Here is a 27,599-nt window from a genome sequence, read left to right as displayed (position 1 = left end):
TTGGGTTTCCCAACACACGGTGATGGCCTCTCCTCTCTCTTTCGGGTTCCAGCTTCTCCCTGTGGGCTTCTCTGACCTGGGCTTCCAGTTTCTTCTCTTTATAAGGCTCACAGTAATCAAAGTAAGGCCCACCCTGCTTCAGTTGGTCACACCTTAACTAAAATAACCTCTTCAAGAGGTCCTGTCTGCAATGAGTTCACACCCACAGGTACATGGATTAAGATTAAGAACATGTCTAAACTGGGGTATATAATTCAATCTACCACATTCCATGATGTTACCATTATTATTTTGTTCTATTTTTTCTATGTTTTACATGGATTTTATAAAGTTGAACACAAATATACATATAATTTGATACTCTACCTTCTTTTTCCCATGAACTATATTATGAGCATTTCCACCAAGTTTCTTTAGAGCCTTTACACCCTTATTTTTAATGGTCACATACTTAGATAGCTTACATTAACATGAACACATACACAAGCATACACTTTTTTAAAAAGTCATATTTTTTTAATCTTTCTTCAAGAATGCAGAAGTTCTTTCATTTTCTACATTCTAAAGAAAACTGAAGGGGGTAGATGATTTCCCGCCCCCCCCCCCCCCCCCCACATATCCCTTATTTATTTCCCCTAGGAACCACAAAGCCCCCATACTGGCCTAAGCCCGTCTACCACCTTGATGTAGAGGAACCAGGCAACAATGGCTTCATCAACAAAGACTTCACTGTGTGGATGCAGACAGCTGCCTTTCCCGCTTTCAAAAAACTGTACTGTCATCTAAACCGAATACAGCATTTTACGGAAGGTTTGCCTGTTGGTAACTATAGTTTCAACATAACCTACAGTATCCTTTTATACCACTTTCTTTCTGGAGATGAAGGAAGACTGGTGTCCATTTGGCTAATTGGTTGTCAAATTATTTTATTCTAAGCTTTTCTATTTTCCATGTCAAATCTGTATGACAAAAAGAGAAATGCATAGTTCTCTTGTAAGTAATACTGTTACTCCATCACGATACAACTAATTTTTTTTAAAAGGAATAAAAGTATTAGTAAAAACTAATAACATTATCTGGTATTTAGATTAAATAGGAAGACCTATTTCTGTCCCACAAGAAAGATTAAATAACACTGGGCCTAGAGATCTAAAACAGTGAGGAGAAGCATGCTGTATAGGATGGGATAAGATGGAGGACTGTGAAAGTAAAGAGAGGTATGATAAGAAGTAAATCTGGAACAGGGACTAAAAATCCCCAAATTGAGGTAGACTATGGAATCTTTTATTCTAGGCAAAAGTAGCATAATCCAAGAGAACCCTGAATTCAAGTGGTGGGTCCAATGAATCCAATCCATGTGAGGAATGCTAAGAACTCTGCACTGAAGATGCCATGTTCTTTCTTAGGTACAAAGCCAGCAAGCAGAAGTGGGAAGCGGGTGGGGACATATGTTCCAAGTTAGGGGACATATGCTTTAATATGCAATTTCAATTTTTTTCACGTAACTTAAACATACAAATGTAACTCTTGATTAAAAATAAAAAGCATTTAACTTTGAACTGGCACTAAACACTATCTTTAAGAGATGTTATCTTCAATCACAATCTACACTAACTCTGATCTTTAGACGTAATTTTAAAGTTGCTTTCATAGTCTCGCTAGGCAGAATTCTCATGGAGGCTGAATCTGTCAGAGCTTGTACACGGTTTTGAAATTTCAGCCTGATAAGGCATCAGCACCCCTTGCCCCGGCACCTGTAACCTCTCAGAGCTACTGGCTAGGAGTTGTTCAGGGCGACCCCCAGCTAGACCACAGATTTATAACACAAAAACTGTGCACCTCCTTAGTCTCTTTACCTCTCAGAGAGCTTGAATGAAAAATGCTTGGGGAAAAGTGAACGATGGCACTTGCTCCAGTTCCCTGCATCTTTTCTTCTTTACTATCCTAGTAGAGGTGTGCGTGGACACATCCATTCTACATGGGAGTGAGGGCATTCTTCAGTCAGAGATCCCCACTGTTATACTTGTCTGCTGCTTTTTTTTTAATCAGTTGACACTTCTCAGTTTTTAATCAGTCTTTACTTCTCAGGTTTTTTTGTCTCCTTTCATTCCCTGACCAGGAGTGTGGTTTGCCTTCACTTTGTTCCTTTAGCAGGGACTCTAACACTATTCTATTAAAATGAAAGCCACAGATTGTTCTCTTTTATAAAGTATTATAATACAGAACAAAAGAGTAAACCATAAGATGTTACCTTTTGAATAGAAATTCCAGCCCTTCCCTTCTTCTCCCCCCCCCCACCCCCCCAATTTAAGTAGAGATCAAAGTTGACAACAGGTTCTCAAGGCAGATCTTCTGATCCTATCAACTGTGTATGCCATTGCCTTACTAGTAAAGCAATTATAGGTGCAATCAAAAAACATGAAAAAAAAAAAAGCTCTGTTGTCCTCACAATATATTACAAGCAGTTTGGGCTTGAGGGGGGTAGGGAGGCCATATTGCAAACAAGGGAGATACTGTATTTCTTCCTCTCTCAGGGCATGCTCTCCTTGGGTGACCTCATTGACAGTCATGTCATAATGCTAATGACTCTCAAATCTAGATCTTCCACCCAGAACCTCTACTCTGAGCTTCAATCCCATACTTGCCCTCCTGGTGTTGATCCCAACTGTGAGTAATACCCAGTTAGCCCAATGGCCTAGCAAAAATGCAAGTGGAAGAACTAAACCTGGGCTACAGAGAATGCCCATGACTTCTACCGGAGAGAAGACTTTCTGGGTGTGAGGAAAAGCCCTCTTAATGGAACTGAGAGCAGGAGAAAACAGCTGGGAAGATGAGCGGAGGTGAGATCTAAGGGCCTGGTGACACTGAGGAATTTTGATGTAAAAGAAAAAGAACTAATTTCCTAACACGTTTCCTTGTGCCTTTAAATAGCATGTTGCCAAGGGATTTGAGGCCTTTCAGGAGCTTTGCTGGGAAACGCACTCTCTTCTGCCAGTTGCTATGAGAAGCTTTTATTTGTTTATTAGTTTGGTTTACAAAAGGCACCAGATGTTTAAAAACCTCTGGCCACATGCATAATCAAAATGACATCATTAAAATGCTAATGAGAGCAAACCCACTTCAAACATTTTTCTCCCCAGCGGTGGGGGATGCTGGTCTTTTCAAAACCCAAGTGAATACAACCGCCTTAGGTTTTCCCACCAAAAATGTTTTGCCATCTAACTCATTTTTTGTTGTTATTCTTCCTTCCTCTTGAAGAAAATGAATTTTCCCTGAGGTTGGAACCCAAACCTTAGCCTAATAAGGATTTTAGCTTTTCCTGAATCTCCTGATACATAAACAAAAAATTTAGGTTTGCTGGAAATCCTATCTGTATTTTTTAATTTCCTTGGGTTTGCCAAAGGAAATTTAATATAACTGTTCATTATTTTGTTATCTGCTTGCCATTCAGATCTATCTGTGTCAGAATTCTCTTTCACAGATTACCACTATTTAGCGGGAAAGCTTGTTTATACTTAATTTTATTCCAGCAAGGTTCAGAGTACTGCTTTATAACAATAGGTACAACCATATGAAATTGAATATTCAATCATTTTTTTACACAAACAACAATTTCATATGGGTCAGCCTAAATGTATTTAGCATGTGCAGTGGTGGGAGATGAGAAGTGCTGACACAGATCTTTAACAGGTCTTCTTCGACTTTCCAGTAACAAGTTTCCAAGGAGAAAAAGCAGTTGTTCTTTCCACCCTAACATGGAGTGGAGGCAGTGGACTTTTCTTAGGTTTTGCCTACACTGTGACAGGAGCCATGATGCGGTTGGCTTTCTTTTCCATGATGGCTATTCATTTAAAGCTGAAAAAAAGGGAAACATTCTTCCTCCAGCAGTAAAACTTCCTCAAGCTTTAAAAACAAATGTAGAAGAAAGAAATGGACAGTTCAGTAATAGAGCCAAAGATCTCTGACAAGCCATGAAATGACCAGGATATTTCAACAATGAGAACTGGATTGTCTGACCAAGTGCAATCATAGGTAGATAATGAGAATCTGGAGTTAAAAGAGAAAAAAGGAAAGAAAAGCCAGAAAAAGAAAGGATAGTCTCAATTATTTGTAAGAGACTGCCTTGGGATGGGGAAAATAAATCATCTTTGAGCTCTTAACCAAGTCTTGAATATTTATTTGAAGTCTTTGTGACTAAAGACAAATGAATACCCTAGGATAATGTGGTCACCAGACAAGAGTAAGTAAGCCTGGGTCACCAAGAGCAGTGAATCCGTTTAAGCATCAGATCAGGCTTGGACTGTAAGTCTTGACTGACTGGCTGACATTATCATAGAATTCCCAAAATTGTTTATTAAAATGGATGTCAGAATGATTTTTGAAAACAGTTTATTCAATGTTCTCCCTTTTCTATGGCATTAATACTAAGTTTTCTCTGCAAAGAATAAGCCAAAGCAAAGATTATAGAAGTGCTCCCAAGAACCTAGAATACAGCAATCCCAAAAAGAAGAGCCAGAAATGTCCCTAAAGTTATCCATGTGAAAAGTCACTTAGAGTGGCTAACTCTTCAAGACTGTATTCAGCTTGTTGATGGCACAGAACAATTCTTGAACTTATATTGGGATGACATATTCCAGAATGCAAGTGATAATGGGAATTCATACTGAACTTACATGTGCTGAAGGAGTGCTTCTTAGGGCCTGTCTTTAAAAGTTTAAATTCTTTCCAAAACTCAGTTACAGAAAACTGGAAAAATCCTTGGTGAAGCTGTCAGTGTAAGAGGCGTATAGATTTGTGCACTTGAATGCCCACATTATACTTTAAAAAATACTTTTACACTATTTTATTTTTTGCAATGGGGGAAAGTTTACTTCATGGTGACTCTATGGAGCAGAATTTTCATTGTTAAAGAAAATGCAATGTAAACACATGCTTTTCTCTTAAGGCAACAAGAAAGCATTTCTTAGTTGAGCTTTTTGCACTCACCTAATAGTCAAGTACTTTAAAAACACCAAAAGAAACAAAAACAGTTTCAAGTACTGTTTTAGTTTCCTAGGTTGCTTAAAGCAAATATCATGAAATGAGTCAGGTTAGACAATGGAAATTTATTAACCTACAGCTTTGAGGCAGAGAAAATGCCCAAATCAAGGCACCATCAAGGCAATGCTTTCCTCCCAAAGACTGGTTACCGGCATCCTCAGCTCCTCTGCTACATGGCAAGGCTCAAGGTGGCATTTGCTGGTCTTTCCCTTTTCTTTTGGGTTTCACTGATTTCAACTTCTTGCTTCAAGAGGCTTTCTCTCTTTATCTATTCAATCTGTTTATAAAGGACTCTAGCAATAAGCATAAGTCCCATCCTGAAAGAGGTGGGTCACACCTAACTGAAGTAGCCTCATCAAAAGATCCTACTTATAATGGGTTTACACCTACAGGAATGGATTCAATTTAAGAACATTTTTATGGGGTGCCTACAGCTTCAAACCACCAAAAGTACCAACTCTGAAATCTTGAAATCCTTTCCTATCTTACCTACTATCAGTAACCAATGACTTCTGGTGACCAGGTGTGGAAGGATGAATAACGAACCCCCAAAGATGTCCACATGCTAATCCCCAGAATCTGTGAATGCTGCCTTATGTGGCAAAGAGAACTTTGCAGATGTGGTTGTTAAAGTTCTTGATAAAGAGAGATTATCCTGGATTATCTAGTCAGCCAGATATAATCACAAATATCCTTACAGGAGAAAGGCAGGAGATCAGAATAGTAGTAAGAAATGTAGTAGAAAGCAGAAGTCAGGGTGATGTGAGGAAGGGGCCATGAGCCAAGGAATGCAGGCAGCCTCTAGCTGAAAAAGACAGGGAAATAGATTGTCCCCTGAAGCCTCTAGCAGGAACACAGCCCTGCTGACCCCTTGGGTTTAGCCATCTGAGCTCTGGAATTCTAAGAGAATAAATTTGTATTCTGTTATTGAGTTTACACTGTTGAATTTATGGCAATTTATTACAGTGGCAATAGGAAACTAACACAGCAGCAGTTGGTAATGCTCTAGTCACCTGAGCAATTGTTGTTCCTCAAGATTAGGTGACCTATCCAGGGCAGAGAGCTAGGAAGAGGCAGAGTTCACACGTAAACCAGGTTCACTGACTCCAGATCCTGGACTCTTGCCCTTTTAGTCCACACTCCTCCATTAAGGTACTGATTGGAAAAGGCATGCACACATCTCAAGCTTGTTTGTCAGATGATAGGATGGTAATAGGTGCGTTCCTACTCCTGTGCATTCCTACTCCTCATTTCACTTTGTGCTAGAGTCAGCTTGTTGACAGAAAGGACCTTTAGAAAAACACAAGTCATGTCCACAAGAAATGAAACTATTCAAGAAAAATAAGTGGTCATAATTTATGACAGAATGGAGATTGTATAGTTTTCTTCCTCTCCTTCTCCAGAAGTCAACAAGATACAGCCATTTATCTCAGCAGGATTCTCACCCTGCTGTGAAATCTGGATGCCATCCTCCTTATATCTCTATCAGGGGAAAAGCATCATCATTCGCAGTTAATTCTACTTGCAAAGAGATGCTTAATTTTTCTGTTTTTCTCCTATTCTCGCGCTCCTCTTCTGTCACCTTGCTTTCGTCTTCAACCTCCACTTTTCTAATTCTACATCCTTGTGTTTTTGTGAACTGGTTGATAAAGGCTTGGAAAAACAGTGTTAATCTACTCTGTCTCCAACTCCTGAAAACAATGCTGAAGAGAGATGAGAGAAAAAGTGAGAAAGATAAAGAGGGATAATGGGGAAAAATAAGAATCAATGAGTATATACATGTGTATGTGTGTTTAAATGTGTGTTCATGCATGTGCGTGACTGTGTAAGTGACTATCTAGACTGGATAAGGGGTTTGAGGTGCTTTTATTAGGATGTATAATCTAAGTTCATTGACAGAAACAGCAGGTATAAAATTGGGGGCTGGGGTGGGGTGGGATGAAATTGTGGGCGACTAAAGGTGTCTAGGAGTTGACTTTTATTCAAAATTTACTTATTACCTATCATGGGAAGAGGATGTGGCTCGAGCAGTTGGGCACCCGCCTACCACATGGGAGGTCCTGGGTTCAATTTCTGGTGCCTCCTAAGAAAGAATAACACACAATGAATGAACACAGAGAAGACAGCGAGTGTAGACAATGAGAGTAGGGGAGAAAGAAATAAAAATAAAATAAATCTTTTAAAAAATTCCTATCATATGTGATAATTCTCAATGCTAAAAATAACAAAATGAGCCAGATGGGACCCCTTCTCTGAAGCGACTCTTCTCCCACAAATTTTTGGGTCCCTCCTGCATTCCCACTCACAGTTTACCCCCTCAGTTGAGCATGAATCTCCCACTTACCGTAAGTATATTTCTCTCTGTTGCCGATTTGTCATTCTGGCCTCCTCAAGGGAGGGTAGGGAAGGCTCCCACAAGGCAGCACCAGGCTCCATGCCGGACAAAGAAAGGTGTTCAACTCAATAAATACTTACTGATTCGAACACAATACAATCTTTTCTAGCCTTCACTAAGATTTTTGTAATGAATGCTGGTTTTTTCATCTGGTTTGTTTCATGGTAAAGGCTTTATTAACCAACTGTTAATAAAAGAAAACCAGTTTCAGACAGCTGCCAATGTTTTTCCTTTGTAGTGTGTCCAACAGAATCCCACAGCATCACAGGATGCAGTTGTCAACATTTTTTTAAAAAATAATAAGTTGTCAATATTTTTGTCTCTTGATATTCATAAATGGTAGGACGGCTAGGACTGCAGAACAGATTTCTCCCGTCTTCTCCACTGGGTGAAACACAGGACAGCCATTTGGCCTTTCCAGAGCCAGGCGAGTGACTCAGATGCTCAACCCGGGGTCCCTCTCATCAAAGCTGAAGCATGTGTCCATTGATAAACCAACCTTGGTTCGGCAAATAGATTGAAAGCCCTTTTAAGTCTGTATTGCTACTAACCAGGTTTCTAAAGACTCCATTCTCCTTTGACCTATTAACAGTGTCAACATTTTATTAGCACTTCTCAGAAAAATGCATTTGAGGGTAAGCCATACCACTTTTTATCCCGACCCTCTCTTCCTCCAATCTTAAAATGTTTATCTAGTAAAATGATCAGAAAAGAAAGATGAAATTAGGAGATTTGGATTACAGAGACTTAGAGGGCAGCAAGAGCAGATCATTTTGAAAACAAATCTTTCCTGCAGAGGGTCAGGCTTGTATAATATCCCCATCCTAATCCTGTGGCAGTAAATGAAAGGATTCAGATACTCTGACAAAAGTATGAACTCTTCAAAGTCTGAGTAGTGAAATATTGTCTTATAATGAATCTTCCTTTTTTGATTAGTGTGAAGCCTGTATCCGCCTGTTTCCAGAGGCAGGATCCAGTTTTCTTATTCACTTTCACCACAGTTGGAATGGAAAAATTGATGTCATTGCTCTGATGGCAAGAAACATCATGTGGTGTTCACAGAGCCAGCAGTCAGTTCAGACAGGCACAGGGCCACCTTTTTCTCCTTTTCTGTATGAAAATAGCTTCACTTCCACTGAAACACATGGTTTTTAGTGTAAACTAGCATTGTACAACAACATTCTGTTAAGTTTTTCATTTTATACAGATTTTCTTGCTGCTAATCAAGATCTATGAACTATATAGAACTGTATTTCTCTCTGAGGTCAGGGACTTAACGGAGAGGTCAGGGAGATTCCAAGTGGGTTTATAGTAACTATAGCTGCAGAACTCCAAAAAGCAGGTTGGGAAGGAAGAAACACACAGTGGTCTTTTTATAGGAGGGTAAGGAAACCTTAAATTTTCATCTTTTGTGTAAAGCTGAAAAAAGAGGAAGGGAAAATGAAGGGGAGAAGAGGGGAAATGAAGCAAAGAAAATTAGTGAGGATTGAGTTCTTCTTGTACCCAGTCCCGTTAGAGGTTCATTACCCATGTTACTGCATTCGATCTTCACAACAAAATAAATAAAATAAAATAAAATAAAATCTTTACAATGGAATGAGGCAGATTGGTTACCTTCCTGGAAGCCACTTCCCTTACTCTTCTTCCCTCCTGGTAAAGCCTATTTCCCATAATAAATGTTAAAATGCCAGGTGCATATTTTGCTTTCTTCCCTAGAAAGCAAGAGACCCATTTTCTTACTATAGGACTTAGAGAAAGTCTGCTGGGGGGATCTGGGAAAAGAGTTTTCTCCAAGACAAAAAAAAAAAGGCACACATGAGAAGAGATCACCTGTCACCCTAGCTACTCCTCAGGGTGACTCTTACCTTTGAATGCAATTGTATGAGGACATAATGCCTGGAGCTGCAGCAGGCATTTTGCAACCAAAAAGTGAAAATATGGAGGCAAAAATTTCTTATACTGAGGATAGCGAATGGAGGATGAAAAGATCCTGGATTCTTCATGACATTGTTGAGATTCAGCCCTGAAATGATCGACCACTAGAGATCTTTTTTATGTGAGACAGTAAATCCTCTTGTTGTTTTAGTGATTTTCACCTGGGTATTCTGTTACCTAAAGCCAAAGTATACTAAAACATACAATATGATGATTTCCATTTTACTCTACGAGATGTGTTTTATCTACCAGACATATTGACCACTGCAGTGGAAACAAAGAAAGCAGAGTTGCTATAAAATCTGTCTGATATTTCTTGTATAGTCCTTTAGTTTTCAGCTTAATACAGTCCTCCTCACTGTCCTTCATGTGTGGGTGTTAACACCATGTAGCTCTAGTCTGTGTATACCACAGATGGTAATTTTACTTCCTATTTCTTGTGACCCAGCTGATAAAAGATAGATCCCAATCCCAACTATTAGTCTTACAATTGGCCGATGCCCTTCCCAGCAGACTAATGGAAATTCAGAAGCTGATAGAACATATGAATCTATATTTATGGTCTCTGATGATGATGTTACTGAGTTCATGGTTTAGGATAGTTCTGCAGAACAAAAAGGATGTTGCCCAAATGGTTCCTAGCGAAGTTATCAGTTACACTTAAGCTTTTAGTCATAAATGTTATACATTATATGAAACAGTCTCAAAATAAGTATAAAGTGATGAAGAAGATGAATGGTTGCCAGGGGTTTGAAATAGGGAGAAGTTGTGACTATAAAAGGATAGCGCGAAGTGGAATTGGCTCAACTGACAGACTGTCCACCTACCTTATAGGAGGTCCAGGGTTCAAACCCAGGGCCTCCTGACCTGTGTGATGAGCTGGCCCACGCACAGTGCTGATGCACGCAAGGAATGCCATGCCATGCAGGGGAGTTCCCTGAGTAGGGGAGCCCCACGTGCAAGTAGTGTGTAGCTGCCCTGCGTGAAAAAAGCACGGCCTGCCCAGGAGTGGAGCCGCAAACATGCAGAGCTGATGCAGCAAGATGACGCAACAAAGAGAGACACAGATTCCTGATGCCACAAAAGAACACACAGCAAATGGACACAGAGAGCAGACAATGGGGGGGGGGGGGGGGGGAAGGGGAGGGGAGAAATAAAAAATCTTTAAAATAAAAAAAAAAGGATAGCATTAGGGAGACTTTTGTGGTGCTGGAACTGCCCTGTACTTGATTGTGATGGGAGTTGCATGGATCTCTATATGTGTTTATTCATAGAACTGTACACCAAAAAGGTCAGTTTCACTGTGTAATTTAAAAATAAAATAAAAATAAATTCATTTTATTAAAAATGGTTCCTAGGCACACATGCATTGATTAGTCCAGATTGATTTATTTTTTCTTCCATCAGATAGCAAGAAAGAAGATGCTATTTCTGGGCTTTAAAAAAAGAAAGAAAACCGGGTCAGAGAAGGGAGGTATCTGGGTCTAATCATTGCAACTGACAATAGTCATTGGCTTCAACAAGTATGGAAGAAAATACAAGGTATCAAGAAGCAAAACTGTTATATCTTAATTGCTGAGGCCTCTCCCCAGTATCTTTTCAAGCTGGGAGTCCGAGCCATTTCCCTGGTCAATACATCCTTCTCAGGGTCCATGTGCCATGCCTGGTACTGGCTGATACCAAAAGGCCTTCTTGAGTAGGTAATTACATGTGTGCTGAGCATTTGAATGAGCCAAATATCAGTAAGCAGGAACGATGATGGCTGTAGCTTTCAATGGCAGCATCTTCTAACAAGTTAGGACGTTTGTGTGAGGTTCCTGTCTTGATAGTTTCAATGGAAATGAGCAGTCTTCATATCAATGGAGAGTTTTATTAACTAGGGTTATTGGATTCACTAAAACAGTTCCTTTATTTAACCACTCAAAAAATTCTACAGCCACAGACATCTTATGTCACTGCATCACCGAATAGAACTCTGTCTAGGATGCTCTGTAGATAACTGCTTAGCACAAGGAATGCATTCTCCTCAAGACACACTGGAGCCTCCGTATGGTCCTTAAGACACTGACCTCTTTGAGACTCAGACTGCAAGATCCAGTGAACTGGGGGCGACTCTCAGTTGCGCACATTCTTCTTAACTTTGGTTCTCAGACAAACTGAAGGAAGGAATCATTGGAAGACCCAAAATAGAATGTCACATACCAGTCCTATGAGATAATGTATGATCTTGTGGCAGCATTAAGAAGACGAAAGACACATAATCTGGGCCTCTGTTTAACATGAATTATTGGCTTCTAAAGGCTCAGAGACCATGGAAACAATTCTCCTCTTCTATAGGAATATGTTAAAATATATATACCTTTTGAATTCTTTTAAACTTAAAATAATGGTTGAATTTTAGAATCTGGCCAGTACTGTCAAAAGGAAGTTTCTGACTCCTCATCCTCCTTCCACTCAGTTCAAATGTCATCAGTCTCCCAGTCAATGAAGAGACAGAATCTGTATTTCAAGATTCTAGTGTTCGACCTCTTTGTCTAAAACATAAAATAGCACCATCAGGGGTTTTAGACGGCCAGTAGCTTCATGCAGCCTTCTTTGGTTTCCCATATGGACTGAGGTCAGTTCTTGACCTTTAGAATTCTCAGTATGTTATCCTCAAGGTAGCTGCCTTCTTCCTAGTCTCTTATAAATTAGCTGTGTACTTTCTCGGATCTACCACATCCTTGGAAAGCTGACTGCAGTTCATCCAAAAACTTGGCCCTCATTCTGCCTTCTCCAGGGACAGCTGTGTGAAGGTTTCAGGAGCAATAACTCAGGCAGAGAGGGTTCTCTGTGGTCAACAGAGGCCCAAATTTGGATAAGGTTTCACTTGAACATTCATTGGCTTTAGCAATTTGGCAAAAGTAGGAAAGAAATCCTAATTCTGTGGGGTCAAATATCACCCCTGAAACTAAAATGGAAAAGATTAACTGACTCATGGAAAGGATTTTGTGATAAACCTGATGTCCTGGGAGCACTTTCATACTAGTACCTCCTCTTCTCATCACTCATCTCCCTTGTGTGTCTCTTGAATAATATTATTTTCAAGAATTTAATAAAGACTTCTCTGTCAGCAATCCAAGTCAAAGTCTCTAGAGGAGCTGGAATATTGTTTAAAAAATCCAGGTCCCTCAGGCCCAGTGAAGTATAGGAATAAAGAGGATATAGGGAACAAGATGCCTATTGGGCACAGCCCAAAGCCAACAGCACTCTGGGTTTAGAAGGGATTTAGAGACTTCTGATCAATGGAGGTATTTAAACAGACTGGGAATTACATATTAGGAATTACTGTTAATCTAGAGTGATAATAGTATTGTGGTTATGATTTTGTGTATTTTTTTTTTCAGTTAGAGATGAATACTGAAGTATTGATGACTGAAATGATGTCTAGGACATGTGCTCCCCAGTAAGAGTTGGTTTTCTCATGTGTTTGTTTTTAGGAGCTACCAGAGATTGAACCCAGGACCTTATATATGGGAAGCAGGTGCTCAACCATTTTAGCTACATCGCTCCCTGAGGATTTGCTTTTAATAATACTCCAGCAAAAATACTTCACCTGCATCAGCATCAACTGGGTTGCTTATAAAATGCATTTTCTTGGGCCCTGGGCTAGAGCTATTAAATCAAAATCTTTAGGAGCAGGGCCTGGTGATCTGCATTTAGAACACTCTGGTGATTCCTATCGTTTTTTTAAACTCTTTTTTTTAAAATTTTCTCTTCCTCTCCCCTTTTTCCTCCCCCACCACCCTGCTGTTTTTGCTGTCTGTGCCCATTCGCTGTCTGATATTCTTTATTTCTCTTTTTGTCTTTCTCCTCTAGGATTCACCGGGATTCGATTCTGGGGACCTCTGATGTAGAGAGAGGTTCCCTGACAATTGTGCCACCTCAGTTCCTGGTCTCTGCTGTGCTTCACCTTGACTCTTCCCTTTGTCTCTCTTTTGTTGCATCATCATCTTGTTGCATGACTCACTTGCGTGGTTACTGGCTCACCATGCAAGCACTCAGCTTGCTGCGTGGGTACTCAGCTTGCCATGTGGGCACTGGCTTACCACACAGGTACTCACATGGGCACTGGGCTCGCCACATGGGTACTTGCATGGGCATTCAGCTTGCTGCTCAGGCACCTACATGGGCACTCGGCTGGGCAGTCACATGGGCACTTGACTCACTGCTTGGGCACTCAGCTTGCCACGCAGGCACTGGCTTGCCCCACAGGCATGCTTTCTCTTCTTCTTTATCACCAGGAGGCCCCAGGGATTAAACCCAGGTCCTCCCATATGGTAGGTGGAGGCCTTATCACTTGAGCCACATCCACTTCCTCATTCCTATGCATTTTAAGGTACACTGTGTACACTATGCCAATCTGCCAAATGGCTTGTCTTCTATTTTACTTTTGTACATATGGAGGAATAAGGAGAAAATACCCAATGAATTCTTATCAAACACATGTATTGAACCTAAGAATGAGGGTGGGGAGGAATGGATGGACGCACAGTGGACAACATATTTAGATGAGCTTCTGAGTCTAGATGGAGAAAGGGAACCAGATCCAAAGGCAAACAGCTCACCTTCTGTGATGAGGGTCAAATTCATTTTAAATAGGAGGTAAGCAATAAAGAGGATCAGACAACATTAGGGAAGATGGACCAGAACAGGTGTATCTATAAAAGTCCTCCAGAAAATAAGTGCAAGGTCTTGGAAAGGATGTTCTGCAGAACCACAACAAAACAAAACAACCAAACAAAAAGAACAAAAAAGGGGAAAAAATTAAAAAGCACGGGGAAAAAAAACTGAATGAGAAACCATAAAATGGGAAAACCTGGGCCTGATGGAAATATGTGTCACTCAGAAGTGAACAAGTGGAAGACAGTCATGAGCTAAGAGTAAAGGAGACATAAGGGATTTCCAGGAAGAACTGTGAAAGCAGGCCAATGACAAAACAAACAAAAAACCACAATAAGAATATAAAAGATTCAAACATTTACCAGATTGGGATTTTTCTATCTAAATAAATTACTCTAAGTATACCCTGAGTCTGGGGTAACACAGTTAAATGAAACTGCAGGAGAGAGAAAAATATCTTTCTTCTCATTTTCCCAGTACCCACTAATGTAACAAAGGTCCATTTACAGTCACACGCTTTTTTGTTTAATATTGCTATTCTGGCACATATAGCCAGACAAGAGCATATCCGCCTCCACTAGACTGTAAACTATTTTAAAGGCAGAACCTGGTTCTTATTTACCTCAGGAATCGCTGTGTCTGGCACATAGAAGATATTTTTTGCAAACATATGTTTGGTTAATGAATTAGAACAGCACCTCAGGATAGGGTCACATTCTTCTATGGAAGTACGGTTGTATAAATGAGAGCAACATATCAAAACCCTATTGATTTAAAGCAAATGGAGGTGGAGATTGAGGCATAAAGGAAGGGTGGGGTTAGCAACTGCTCAGAATTAGGAGGAAGATGACATTTAGAGTTCTCAGCACTTGAACATTTTTATTGGATCACTGAAAAGACTCAATTTGTGCTTAGTCTGTTGATAACCACAGCCATTGTTAGCATAGGCTTGTCCCTTTCTCTCTCCTGGGAAAAATTTCTCTTGTTCTCAAAAAGAAACTCTAGAAATACTCAAACGAGCCCACAAAGTCACACAGTAGAAAACTCAGGTTGTAAATATAAAAGAAATAGGGTAAATTCTGTTAGTGTTTGAGTTGCTAAATTTGCATAGGAAATTAGATTTGTTTTATTTGCTGTGTGCTAAACTTTCCTGGCCTGTGGTAAACAGTTAAGCTCCTCCAGGTTCTACAAATTGGGAAGAATTTGTCTCTGCTGTCTGTAGAACTAAAGGGCATAATTAACATTTCTGAGAAACACTCAAGTAAAATTAGGAAAGGGCGGTGGAAGATGTTTAACTCTAGTTATTAGGTTTACTTTTTTTGGACTAATAAAGGCATAGCTTAATTAAAGCAGCCCCAGCAGGCAACAACCGTCATAAGGAAACTCCAAGTATTGGAGTGGCATTTACAAAGTTACCATCGTGTGATTTTTTTTTTTTAAGATTTATTTCTCTCCCCTCCCCCCGCCCCCATTGTCTGCTCACCGTGTCCATTCACTGTGTTCTTCTAAGTCCGCTTGCATTATCTGGCAGCACTGGGAAACTGCGTCTCTTTTTTGTTGGGTGAGCTCTCCGTGTGTGCGGCGCTGCTCCTGGGCGGGCTGTGATTTTTTCATGTGAGGTACACCCCTTGTGTGTGGGGCACCCCTACGCACGGGCACCCCTGCGTTGCATGGCACTCCTTGTGTGCAGCAGCACTGTGCATGAGCCATCTCACCATATGGGTCAGGAGGCCCTGGGGATTGAACTCTGGACCCTCTATATGGTAGAAGGATGCTCTATCAGTTGAGCCATGTCCACTTCCCCGTATGATATTAAATTACTTTGGAACAAGGCAAATAAACTAATAAAATAAAACTGGGGGACACCTTGTAGTTGAAAGAGACTTATGGTTTAAGAAATTATTTTAAGTATATTAAATTTCAACAGAGAAAATACCAAGTATTGGCGAGAATATGGAGCAACCACCCTAGATGTCTTATATAGTGCTAATGGGAGTGTTTATTGGAACAACCAATTTGAATAGTTATTTGGCAGTATCTAACAAAGGTGGACATACATACAACCTGTGGCCAAGCAATCCTACTTTGATTTGTATACCCAACAGAAATGCAAATACACATTTTCAATGCCTAAAGCCAGAACTGAAAACTATCCAATCCCATCAACAGAGAAATGGATAAGTAAATTGTAGTATATTCACACAAAGGAATACAATATAGCAAGGAAAAGAAATGATCCATAATTACACACAAAATATGTCATGAACCTATAAACATAATGTTGACCGAAAGTAGTCAGGCATAAGAGTACATATTATGTGCGTCTGTTTAAATAGAATTCAAACAGGCAAAATCTACAATGTTAGAGATCAGAAGAGTGGATATCCTTTTGACAGAGGGGTAGTGACTTGCATGGAACATGAGGGCTTGCTTCTGGACTGTGGTGACCTGCTGTTTATTATTCTGAATGTTCATTTGATGGGCATGTTCAGTTTGTAAAAATTCATCAAAGGAAGCAGATGTGGCTCAAGCAGCTGGGCTCCTGCCTACCACATGGGAGGTCCTGTGTTGGGTTCCTGGTGCCTCCTAAAGAAGAGAAGCAAGACAGCGAGCTGATGCGATGGGCTGGCATGGCGAGTTGATGCAACAAGATGACACAATGAGATGACACAACCAAGACACACAGTGAGGAAACACAATGAGAGACGTGACAAACAGGGAGCAGAAGTGGCTCAAGCGATTAGGCACCTCCCACATGGGAGGCCATGGGTTCAGTTCCCATTGCCTCCTAAAAAGAAGACCAGCAGACACTGAGTGTAAACAATGAGGGGAGTGGGAGAAATAAAAAAATCTTTTAAAAAATTCATCAAGCGGTATGCTTTTGATATATGCACTTTTCCCTCTAGCTTATTTCAAAACTATTTTGTTTTAAATCTCAACTGATACACAAATCCTAGAAGGTTGTCAAGAAAGCTATCATTATGTTTCCATTTCATAAATGGAAAAAAAGAAGTAAAGAGATAAGTGGCTCTTCCAAAGTACTTGTTACTTTTCACGTTATTAACAAAGGCTAAAACAGAGCTTTTTCCACTGAGGTTGAAGAAATGCTGTGCCCTGTATTAATTGTGGTGTTTTTTGTTGTTGTTGTTGTTTGCAAGAACTTGTGTTTAAGAGCCATAAATTTCTAACCAACATCTCAACTCTAGTACTAATTATAGGTTCAAATAGAGGGGCAGCAGAGCCATGTGTAGGGAAAACACAATTGAGTCAAATTCTATCACAACAGAGAACTGCAAGTGTTGGAGAGGATGCGGAGAAATGGAAACTCTTAACCACTGCTGGTGAGAATGTAGAATGGTGCAGCCATCGTGCAGGGCAGTTTGGTGCTTCCTCAGGTAGCTAACTATAGAACTGCCATATGATCCAGCAATTCCACTGCTGGGTATATACCCAGAAGAATTGAAAGCAGGGACACGAGCAGATACATGCACATCAATGTTCACAGCAGCATTATTCACTATTGCTAAAAGTTGGAAACCCAAATGTCCATCAAAAGATGAATGGATAAACAAATTGTGGTACATACATACAATGGAATATTACTCAGCTGTAAGAAGGAATGCAGTATTAACACATGGGATAACATGGATGAATCTTGAAGACCTTATGTTGAGTGAAGCAAGCCAGGGACTGAAGGACAAATATTACATGACCTCACTGATATGAATTAAGCAAATAAAGCAGGCTCACAGAGCTAGAGTCTGGAAGATAGGTTTACAAGGGACAAAGGGAGAAGGAGGTTGTGAGTTAATGCTTTCTTCTTTTTTAAAAAGTTTTTTTAAATTTAATTGCCTTTTAAAAAAAGATACATAGATCACAAAAACTATTACATTAAAAAATATAAGAGGTTCCCATATACCCCACACCCCACCCCACTCCTCCCATATCAACAACCTCTTTCATCATTGTGGCACATTCATCTCATTTGGTGACGACATTTTGGAGCATTGCTACACCGCATGGATTATGGTTTACACTGTAGTTTACACTCTCCCCCAGTATATTCAGTGGGTTATGGCAGGATATATAACGTCCAGCACCTGTCCCTGCAATATCATTTAGGACAACTCCAAGTGACAAAAATGCCTCCACATCACCTCTCTTCTTCCCTCTCCCTGCCCTCAGCAACTACCGTAGCCACTGTCTCCACATCAATGATAGAGTTTCTTCAATTGCTAGTCACAATAGTTATATCATAGAAAACCAGTAAGTCCACTCCAGTCCATATTTTATTCCTCCATCTTGTGGACACTGGGATGGTGATGTCCATTCCACCTCTAAATCGAGAGGGGGCTTAGATCCCACATTGTTGATGGATGCGATTCTCCTGCTTGCAGTTGTAGGCACTCTTGGTTGCCTGGTGTAATTTGTGTTCCTGAGTGTGATGGAATTGGACTCAGATGTGTCCTTTCTACACATTCCTCTTCTGTCACTTTTACTGAACTTTTATGGTTGACACTGGGGTTGGTGTATACTCAGAAGACTTGAATCTCTGGACTGGCCATGAGCCAGCTGGGCTCTGAGCCTCAGCAGAGTTGCAACTGCTACTCTCTGGTTCATTGGACTCATCCAGGTCAGCTATCAGGGAGGTGAAGATGCTTTCTTCTTGAAGACTGAGTTCTGGGGCTGGCTGCCAGTGATTCTTGACTCCTCTGTTACATGAAAAGGCACAAGGCGGTATCTCACAGTCTCTCCCTCCTCTTCCGGGTTCTGCTAATATTAAGCTTCGGGCTTTCTCTGTGTCTTTCTCTCTGTGTTTGAATTTCATTCTCTTATAAAGGATTCCAAAAATAAGACTAAGACACATCTTGATTAAGGTGGAACACACCTTAACTGAAGTAACTCCATCAAAATGGCCCTACTTGCAATGGATTTATACCCACAGAAATGGATTAAACTTAAGAATATGTTTTTTTTTTTCTGGGGAACATACAGCTTCAAATCACCACAATGAGTGAATTCACATAGAGTTGTTAACTTCCCTCCAAATCTGAGTTACATTAATGGGCAAGAATTTATGTCAGGCATGAATATCAGTCATGTGAATTGTATTCAGGTTTTAACATTGGCTAAATATTTTCAAGCTTAAAGTCATAGATTTCTCTTTCCCTCATCGGTAAAGGTGATCTTACAGGTTATAGAGTTTTTCTTTTTGGACTAATGAAATAGTTTGAAATTTTTTGTGGTGATGAATGCACAACACTTTGATTATACTAAAAGCTATTGATTGTATATATTTGATGGAATATAATGTATGAGAATATATCTCAATAAAACTGCTTTTTAAAAAGTGACCTTACAGATCATTTACTTCTTTTTACAGACTTTCTGTTTCATTATTTGAGTAGAAACTTTCAATACATGCTTCCTTTAGGTTATACTCATCTAATTCAAAAAAAGGTATGTTTGTTTAATTATCCTTGCCCGTACGATGGCTATTTTTGAAAGATGCATAATGAGGGAAACCATTAGAATTATTTTGTAGCAGTTCAGATTGGTTAAGAATATATTTTGTCATGTTATCACAAGATGTAAAAATAGTTGGCATTTACACTGAAAAGTCCTTAAAATGCTTTATGAATGAAGGCCTCATTAATCTCTAAAAGGCATTCATCACTATTTGACTCCATTATTAAGTAGTGGTGGGAATGGAGATTCTGGAATTTCAACACTACTAGTGTTCAATTATCAACATATGGTTCAAAGATATGCATGTTGTTGGGATCGGCAAGCTGTCTACAAGCTTTTTTCTGGTGCTTGTCATTTAAACAACTGTCAAATGGTTTCAGTTGACTTAAAGCCAAATCATAGGAGAAAGGAAGATTAATTAATAGCTTAATTATCATTTTCTACTAAATAACATTTTGTTTAATTCATGCTCTATAATTTTGTCAACAGTGTTAGCATATGCAAATGTTGGCTAAACTTGTTCTGGTAAGAAATATACTTATGAAATTCAAATTATACCCAAATGGTGCCCAAACATAGTACCATTTATTAAGAGTCAATAATGACATGAAATCAAAGTAAAAAAATAATTAGGTAAAGAAAGACAATTGTACTTTTGAAGAGGAAACAGAAAATTCATGAACTAGCTAACAGTCCTTTCTATGACATTAGGCAAATTCTTCAGAAGTAAATAAGGGGAAGTGGATGTGGCTGAGGCATTTGAACTCCTGCCTACCACATGGGAGGTCCTGGGTTTTGTTCCCAGTGCCTCCTAGAGAAGACAGTGGCTGGTGTGATGGGCAGGCATGGAAAGCTGACACAACAAGGGATGCAAGAGGAAAAACATAATGAGAGACTCAACAAGCAAGGGGAAGGAGGTTCCCAGAACCTCCTAAAGAGGATGAGCAATACAGTGAGCTGACATGACTGGCAGGCACAGCAAACTGGCACAGCAAGATGATGCAACAAGAGACACAAAAAAGGGGCACAGGGAGAGACACAACAAAGCAGCAAACAGAGGTGGCTCAAGTTATTAGTTGCCTCCGTCCCATATCAGAGGTCTTGGGTTTGGTTCCTGGTGCCCCCTAAAGAAACAGGAAGATGAACAGACAGAGCAAGTGCAAAAAACGAGAGGGTGGGGAGATATAAAGTAAATCTTTAAAAAAAAAAAAAAAAGGTAAATAAGACAAGTGAGAAAGAAACTGTCACCAAATTCGTTGGGGAATGGCATGGAAGAACATTTTCTTCTAATTCAAATTTGATCATTATATTGTTGTGAGGTCTTTGGTAGTAACCACACTTAATTCAGAGAAAGCCACATGTCAGACAAATGCACAGTCTTTGGAGCTAGAGAGACCAAAGTTTGCATCTTGATATTGTCCCTTCATTTGTTGGTTCTGCTACTATTTGATGCAGCACCTAATTTTTTTTGAGCACTACCTATGAGTCAGGAATTATCTGGAAGTGGAAATACAAAGCTACAGAAATGTATCAGACATTTATATTTAGTGGCAAGAGACATTTAAACAAATTTATAAAATGGGACTAACGAGCTACAAATTGTGAGGGCTGTGAGGATTAAAAATTAGGTGATGAAAAATAATTAAGTGATACGATGTGTATAACTAACAACAGGCATTCAACAAACTAACAACAGGCATTCAACAAATTCAGTTCTTCTTCATTCAGTTATTTATATGTTGAACATTTTTTGAGTGCCTGGTAAATTCACAATACTGTGCTAAGTATTGAACAGGAGTCAGAGTTGTACAAGCCATAGCCCTGCCCTCAAGAGTTACTATATAAAAGCTAGAGAGAGAAGAGTGGAAGTGAGTGCTTCAGGTACCTAGATATCTACAGCACAAGGCAGTATGGATAAATGCCAATTCTCTTCTGCTAGTTAAATGCCACATACATGGAGTAGAGAGTTAAAAAGAACTTGATGAAGGATTACAACTGTAAAATCCTTTTTGTTTGGTGTAGAATTCGATACTAGGTTCAATTATTTGCGTATAGAAAGGCCAGGACTCAGGAATGATTTTGAGAAGGAAAAATGATTTATTGATGGCTGGTCGGACTCGGGATCTTTCCACTTCAAACCCGAGCCCGGAACAAGATTTTTTTTTTTTAAATGAGTAATTTTTTTTTTTAAGATTTATTTATTATTTATCCCCCCCCCCCCTCCGGTTTTCTGTTCTTGGTCTCTATTTGCTGTGTCTATTTCTTTGTCCGCTTCTGTAGTCGTCAGCGGCTTGGGATGTGTGTGCAGCACCATTCCTGGGCGGCTCTCCCTAGGGGGCGCACTCCTTGCGCGTGGGGCTTCCCTATGCAGGGGACACCCCTGCGTGGCACGGCACTCCTTGCGCGTATCAGCATTGCACCTGGGCCAGCTGCACACGGGTCAGGGAGGCCCGGGGTTTGAACCGCAGACCTCCCATGTGGTAGACAGACGCCCTAACCACTGGGCCAAGTCCGTTTCCCCCAAACAAGATTTTTGAGTCCCTTTTATACAGAGAGGAAAGACCAAATAGTCCTTTTGTTTCAGTTCTCAATAGGCTGGAATTAGCATGTATCTTCCACATCCTAGGTAAGCTTTTAGCATGGACTTCATATATTCTAGATAAACTTTTAGCACATATGGTTTGCATTTTCCCTGAATATTTAAAGTTTATGGTGTTTGCATTGATGAACTGTTTCCTGGGACTGGAGTCGTTGCCATGGTTACCAAGGGCAAGGCTGCAGCCTCTCACCATCCCACACCCACAAGTCAGGACAGACAGCTTAGGTTAAGGTTATCTCCGAAGAGACAAAGAGTCTCCCACCCATAACCCACATCATGATGACATTGGCTGCTATGGAAGTATGGTTTACCATACAGGAATTTTTTTCTGAATTTTGCCAGTAAGATGCCTTCACTCAAGTTTTATTTTGTTTTATCTTTTTTACACTTTTTCTAATTAAAGTTAATAGATCACAAAGAACATTACATTAAAAAACATAAGAGGTTCCATATACTCCACTCCCCAATCCCCCACCCCATCATTTCTGTAAATTTTATTTTTTTGAAGATATATACATCACACAAAAAAGTTACATTAAAAAATATGAGGTTCCCATATACCCTCCATCCCCCCACCCCACTTCTCCCACACCAACAACCTCCTCCATCATTGTGGCTCCCTCATCGCACTCGGCGAACACCTTTTGGAGCACTGCTGTACCACATGGATAATAGTTTACCCTGTAGTTCACACTCCCCCCCCCCCCCCAGTACATTCAGTGGGTTATGGCAGGATATATAAAGTCAAGCATCTGACCATGCAATATCATTTAGGACAACTCCAAGTCCCAAAAATGCCCCCACATCAATTCTCTTCTTCCCTCTCCCTGCCCTCAGCAACTACTGTGGCCACTTTCTCCACCTCAAAGCTACAATTTCTTTTATTACTAGTCACAATAGTTTCATAGTAGAATATGAGTAAGTCCACTCTAATCCATATTTTATATCTCCATTCTGGGGACCCTGAGATGGTGATGTCCACTCCACCTCTGGATCAAGAAGGGGCTTAGATTCCACACGGATGATGGATGCAATTCCTCTGCTTGCAGTTGTTGGCACTCTTGATTCCCTGGAGTGGTGGTTGACCATCTTCATATCCCTGTTAGCTGACCTGGTAAGTCCAATGAACCGAGGAGTAGGAGTCGCAACTCTGCTGAGGCTCAGGGCCCAGCTGGCACACGGGCAGTAGAGGGATTCAAGTCCCTTGAGTATGCACCATCCCTAGCACCAATCACAGTTCAGTAGTGACAGAAGAGGCATATGTAGGAAGGTCACATCTGAGTTCAGCTCCATCACACTCAGGAGTACAAATTCCAAAGTAGGGTCCTCTGACATGGCACAGAACTCCAAATCCATCTGCCATGACCATATACCCTGTGGATCTCTAAAGTTAATGTATACTTTTTTAAGTCCTGTCACATACACAATCTCATTTTAATCTCATAATTATCCAGGTGGTAGGGTTAGTAAGAGCACCTGTGTTTCACTCTTCAAATGGAAAAACTGAGACCCAGAACACTTAACTAACCTGGCTATGATTACACAGCTACTATGTGCCAAGACTGGAGTAGAAACCTTCCTCCAAATCTTTTCCTGAGCCTAGTGCTTTTTAGGGATGTTAAGAGAACAACTAAAAGCACTAAACAAAGCCAAAACTGAGTATCTGTCAAACTTTGTAGAACTGGCATGAGGCTGAAAAGTAGAAATGTCACAGTAGAAAAAAACAATCCTATAGTTAAATTATTTCACTTTGATTAAAGAAGAGGGAAATTATAAATTGTAAAAAGATTTATTTTTATCCTACTCACATTTTAAAAGTATGTTTTGTGTGTGTTTAGGACAATCTTGATAATGTTAATAAAGTCTTTCATGTGTTCCTTCACTATCAGTGAATCAGAGCAGAGTTACTTAATTTCCATATCCAAGAGAAATACTTTAGGGGACTTCCGGCAAGATGGTGGCTGAGTGAGCTTGCCTGCTGTCTCTCCTGGGAAGAGGCAGCTGGGCACCGCTGGAGGTTCTCCGGGACCAGGCTTTTTCAGGATTTTTTCAGGGCAGGAAGTGTCTGGACATCGATTTGGTGGGAAGGTAACGGAAAGGACTGGTCTATAAGATATAAATTGGGACTTTTCAGGAGGGGGAGGCAAGATGGCGGCTGAGTGAACTTCCCGGTTACTAGCTCCTGGGGGGAATCGGCTGGGAGGCATCGGAGACTCTTTGGGACCGGCTGTTTTGGGATTTTTCCTGGTCCGGAGGTGTCTGGACATCGATTTGGAGGGAAGGTAACAGAGAGGATCCATCTGTGAAATATACACGGAGATCCCAGCTACGTGTGGAGGATTCCCTCCTTGGGTAGGTGGAGCCGAGGCAGCTAGCACCGCGCGGAGCCCCGGCGGGCGGCGGCCAGGTAGCCGAGTCCGGCCGAGCCCGGCTGAGCCGCGGCGGGCGGGGGGGCGGGGCCCGGCTGAGCTCGGCCGAGCCCAGCCGCGCCGCGCCGCGAGCGGGAGAGCCGAGCCACGCTGCGCCGCGCCAGGCGGCGGGCAGGAAAGCCGAGCCCGGCCGAGCCCAGCCGAGCCCAGCCGAGCCGCGGCGGGCGGCGGGCGGGGGACCGGAGCCCAGCTGAGCCCAGCCGAGCCTGGCGGCGGGGTTTCTGTTCTTTGGTTTTTTTAATTTTTTTTATTTATTTTTGTTGTTGTTGTTCTTGTTGTTCTTTTTTTTTTTTTTTTTTTCAATCCTCTCTTTCTTGTCCCCAATATTCTTCTTATACTATTTTACCTTAACAATACAATAGGTCCTACAGGAAATACCTCACATTTGCTGGGTTTCCTCACCCTCCACTGCCTCATTTCTCTGTGAATAGATTTAGCCTATCTACACTATCCCCTTTCCCCTACAACTTGTTATCCTCCACCATCTGCTATCTCTCCTATATTCCAACTCCCTTTCTTTGATCCACAAAGTGTCTAACTCTTAATTTCTAATACCTTTGTTTAGTTTTCCATCTGGTATTCGTCCCTGGAACTATTACCTTTCTTTTCTCTTTCCCTCTCTCACGAAAACAATAGCCTCTTAGTACGTACCACATTCCTCCCATATTCAGTCGTCTACCTCATTATAGGTACTTTCCTACTACTATAACTCTACACAATTTACATGATCTAACCTCCATCCTCCCAGAACTCATATTGTTGCTTTGTAAACATATATCACCAATACTACTTCACACTTTTTCCTTCCTTACACAATTGACTTTCCCCAGCACTAATACTTTCCTTTAAAGTGAGCTTAACTAGCAATAAGAAATTGGAATAAGAAGAACAAAGTGACAAAGAGAAGATATAACACTTGCGCAAAAACAACAGCTAATTAATCTCCAAGACTAGACAAAGAAGCTAAGGAACTGATTAAACCCGTCAAGAAAAAATGTTGACAAGACAGCAACAAAAATCTACAAACCAAACCAGTAATCAGGAAAACATGGCTGAATCCAATCAACAAACTGAAAATCAGGAAGGGGGGCAGGACTTCGCACAAGCAATGAAAGATCTCAGAACATTTATCACCGACAAATTTGATGAAGTAATGAAAGAGGTTAACAGCGTGAAGACAACACTCGGAGGGGAAATTGCAGACATGCGCAAAAAAATAACAGATATGATGGAAATGAACACCACAATTCAAGAAATCAAAAATACACTTGCAGCAAATATCAGCAGACTAGAAGAGGCAGAGCAGAGAATTAGTGATGTGAAAGACAGTGCATTGGAAATCAAACAGATAGTAGAAGTGGTCAATAAAAAGGTAGAAAAAATCCAGATAGGACTTAGGGACCTGAATGATAACGCAAAACGCTCAAACATACGTATTATAGGCATTCCAGAAGGAGAAGAGAAGGGAAAGGGGTCAGAAGGAGTGCTGCAGGAAATAATGAATGAAAACTTCCCAAATCTACTGAAAGAGACAGATGTACATATCCAAGAAGCACAGCGCACTCCACTGGTCATAAACCCCAACAGGCCCACCCCAAGACATATACTTGTCAAATTATCCAATGCTCAAGACAAAGAAAAAATTCTAAAAGCAGCAAGAGAAAAGAAAACCATCACATACAAGGGAAACTCCATAAGATTAAGTGCTGATTTCTCATCTGAAACGATGGAGGCAAGAAGGCAGTGGTATGATATAGTCAAGGTACAAAAGGAAAAAAATTTCCAACCAAGAATACTCTATCCAGCTAAACTAGCATTCAAAAATGATGGAGAGTTCAAAATATTCACAGATAAACAGAAACTGAAAGAGTATATCAACAAGAAACCTCCCCTTCAAGAAATTCTTAAGGGAATTCTGCAGGAAGAAAGGAAAAAACAGGACAGTCAGAGATGGAGGAGAGTGTAAAAGCAACAAGAAAGACAAAAATAGAAGGGGAAAATAAAATAATACAAACAAAATACAACAAACACAAATCCAACCAAAATATGGCTACCATAAATAACTCTCTAAACGTAATAACACTGAATGTCAACGGATTAAACTCACCTATCAAAAGATTCAGACTGGGACACTGGATAAGGAAATACGACCCATCTATATGCTGCCTACAAGAGACACATCTTAGACCCAGAGACTCATGGAGGTTGAAAGTGAATGGCTGGAAAACAATCATACAAGCAAACAACAACCAAAAAAAGGCAGGAGTAGCTATATTAATATCAGACAAAATAGACTTTAAATGCGAAACAATTGTGAGAGACAAAGAAGGATACTATATTTTAGTGAAAGGGACAATTTGTCAAGAAGATCGAACAATCATAAATATTTATGCTCCTAACAAGGGCGCCTCTAAATATGTGAGGCAAACGCTGGAAAAACTAAGTGAAAGAATAGATGCATCTACAATTATAGTGGGGGATTTTAATACACCACTATCAACTCTGGACAGAACATCTCAAAAGAGAATCACTAAAGAAACAAAACATTTGAACAGTATATTAGAAGAGCTGGATCTGATAGACATATATAGATCATTACACCCAAACACAGCAGGATATACATTTTTCTCAAACGCACATGGAACATTCTCCAAGATTGACCATATGCTAGGCCACAAAGAAAGGCTTAATGAATTCAGAAAGATCGAAATCATACAAAACAATATCTCTGACCACAGTGGAGTCAAGCTGGAAATTTGCAAGGGACAGAGACCCAGACTTCACACGACAATTTGGAAATTAAACAGCACACTCTTAGAAAAACAGTGGGTCAAAGAGGAAATCTCAAAAGAAATCAATGACTACCTTGAAACAAATGATAATGATAACACAACATACCAAAATTTATGGGATGCAGCAAAAGTGGTACTGAGAGGGAAATTTATAGCCATAAATTCATATATCAAAAAAGAAGAAAGAGCAGAAATTGAAGAATTAACTGCACATTTGAAAGAATTAGAAAAACAACAACAAAGTAACCCAACAGGAAGAAGAAGGAAGGAAATAACAA

General features: G+C 40.3%; 2 long non-coding RNA genes across 2 annotated transcripts in view; one reads left to right on the top strand and one right to left on the bottom strand.

Moving 5' to 3' along the window:
* LOC131278269 (uncharacterized) overlaps positions 1 to 27,599 on the bottom strand; it is a 62,586-nt gene that overhangs the window by 19,470 nt on the left and 15,517 nt on the right. The window contains exon 2 of the long non-coding RNA XR_009185584.2: positions 7,041 to 7,123. This is a non-coding gene — a long non-coding RNA (uncharacterized lncRNA). The remainder of the gene's footprint in view (positions 1 to 7,040; positions 7,124 to 27,599) is intronic.
* LOC131278270 (uncharacterized) lies at positions 2,651 to 4,160 on the top strand. Its single transcript, XR_009185585.2, has 2 exons — positions 2,651 to 2,840; positions 3,710 to 4,160. It is a non-coding gene; the product is annotated as an uncharacterized lncRNA (long non-coding RNA).

This window comes from Dasypus novemcinctus, chromosome 4 (genome assembly GCF_030445035.2).
Source record: "Dasypus novemcinctus isolate mDasNov1 chromosome 4, mDasNov1.1.hap2, whole genome shotgun sequence".
In the NCBI taxonomy this organism is placed as follows: Eukaryota; Metazoa; Chordata; class Mammalia; order Cingulata; family Dasypodidae; genus Dasypus; species Dasypus novemcinctus.
Note: the sequence above shows the minus strand (reverse complement) of the source record. Positions and strands in the feature narration are given on the sequence as shown.